The sequence below is a fragment of the Haemaphysalis longicornis genome, unplaced genomic scaffold, assembly GCF_048455015.1.
Source record: "Haemaphysalis longicornis isolate Haplotype H1 unplaced genomic scaffold, Haemaphysalis longicornis Haplotype H1 scaffold_2, whole genome shotgun sequence".
NCBI lineage: Eukaryota > Metazoa > Arthropoda > Arachnida > Ixodida > Ixodidae > Haemaphysalis > Haemaphysalis longicornis.
The window spans coordinates 186,271,925-186,274,253 of record NW_027526295.1 but is presented as its reverse complement, the minus strand read 5'-3'; positions in this window follow the sequence as shown (position 1 = coordinate 186,274,253).

Below are 2,329 nucleotides of genomic sequence, written 5' to 3'. Positions count from 1 at the left end.
TTGTTGCGTCCATTTTAGCCCGCCGAATGAGCCATGTACTCCCGTGCATACTAAGCTGCGCGCAAACGTGCAGCATGCCGGGCCGGTCAATTTTTTCATCCTTAGCCCTGACCCGCGACCTATTTGACTTCGCATCGAGAACCGGCATTTCCGGTTGTTTCATATCGGTCGATCAGGCGAAAGCTTTCGACAGAGTGGAGTACCGGTACATGCTCGGTGTCTTAGGTCTCTACGGTTTCCCGTCGGAGTATATATTAGATGCAGAGCATCTGATTCACTCGCCTTGTCCCTCCGGCGTCGTCGTCGTTGTTGTCGGCGTTGTCCACCCCTCCCCCATTCTCCTCGCCGCGCCAGCTGCGCTCTCCGCCGCTCACCCCCTCTCCTCTCCGATAGCGAACACTCTCTCGCGAGGGGCATTGGATTGGATTGGATTGGATTGGCTTTGATTGGATTGGATTGGATTGGATTTGGATTGGATTGGATTAAAGTGGATTGTGTTGGATTGCGTTGCGTCATATCCGCGCCACGTTGCGTCATAGCCGCGGCAGACGCGCTGGGGCCGGCGCATGTGCAGTACTCTCTCTTCCGCGATTTCCTCTCCTTCGGGCGTGCTGCGCATATAACCGGTGTGCCCTTCTCCGGCGAAGCAACATCCACGCTTGGCTCAAACACCTAGAGTCCACGCCGCTTAACAAGTAGACCAACGTCGTCATCGACTGGGACCGGCTTACGCAGTCCCCTCAACGTTATGCGCGCTATAAAACGCGGTCCCTTCGCCGCTCCGCCTATGCGTCGCATCTACACAGGGGTTCCCGCGAGGGGAGGTGGGAGTTTTCTTGCCTTCGGCTAGCTTACTCGAACGTGACCGCCCGGCTGCTTGTCAATGGCCGCCTCAGTGAGCGCTTCACAGTTACGCGCGGGATCAGGCAGGGTTGTCCCTGGTCCCCCTCGCTCTTTGCCCTATGCCTGGACCCCCTTCTGCGTCGCGTGGCAGCGTGTCCTTCCATCCGCGGCTTCCCGCTGCCCGGTCAAGGTCAGATTAAGGTCTCTGCATATGCGGACGATGTGTCCCTTTTTCTCCGGGATGAGGACAGCTACCGAGCGTTTACACGGCTTTTTTTGGAGTATGGTGAGCTGTCTGGATCCCGGCTGAATAAGGGCAAAAGCAGAGCGCTACGATTTGGGTCGCTTGCCAGTGACCTTGCTGGAGACGTACAGTGGGTGAGGAAAGTCCGGGTGCCAGGTGTAGTCTTCCATGGCTCTGGAGAAGTTGCTCGTGAGACGTGGAAGGGTTTGTTAGACACGGCTGACAAACGTATAAACATAGCGTCGACTTTCAAGCTGTCTCTCTCTGAGAGGAGCTATATCATTAAGTCGTGCGTGTCAGCGGCGTTCTTTTACGTGGCGAGGGTAGCTCGACCACCTCGTGATATAACTCGACGGCTGGCCACAAAATTCGGGTCATTTTTCTGGGCTAGCAAGACCGAGTCAGTTGCGCGCGCTTTGCTGCGTCTGCCCCGCAGCATGGGGGGTTTTAGCTTGCCATGCCTGAACACGATGTCAAGTGTTCTAGCGTTACGCGGTGTGTGGGAACTAGTAGATGATGATGAGTACCCGGGGCAGGCTCTGCTTCGCTACTTGGGTACTGCTCGCTTGTTGTTTTATGATGAGCCCATTACCGGACCTACAGCCGTGCAGCCGCCAGCTTTCTATAGGTACGTTGCTAAAACACTTAGAGGCTTTCAGTCGGCCAACCCAGATTTGGATATTAGAGCCTCATCTGCGACTGATATATGCGAGAAATTGGCTATTGGGCAACTGAATGATCGGCAAAAAGAGAAGTCTCGCGGGGCCCGCTGGCAACAGTTAACGTCAGCGGTGCTTCCTGGAGACGTTCGTGATTGCGGGTGGCTGCGGGGCTGGAGGGCCCTGCCGACGTGTGACCGCCTTGCAGAATTTGGTGTGGTTCGCTCTGCCCGGTGCCCGCAATGCGGACGCACTGAGACGCTAGAGCATGCTCTTTCTGAGTGTCGTGTGGCCGCCACATTCTGGGTTTTACTCAGCAGAATGTTTGAGCTTAGGCTGGGAGCCCTCACGAAATCGAAAGACCCATTTGTCAGCTTTCTGCTGTGTGTGGGTGCCTTTGTTGTGTGGCGCCAGCGAGGTGTAGCCGCCTTGCAGGCACGACCACAGCGTGCCATGTATCCCCTGTTGTGGCGTGTTCGAAAAATGGCCATAGAGCATCTGCAGCATGAGCTGGCGGCGCTGGGTGAAGAATCTTTTCTCATGCGTTGGTCTACTCGCTTCATCAAGGTTGCCAATAACACCG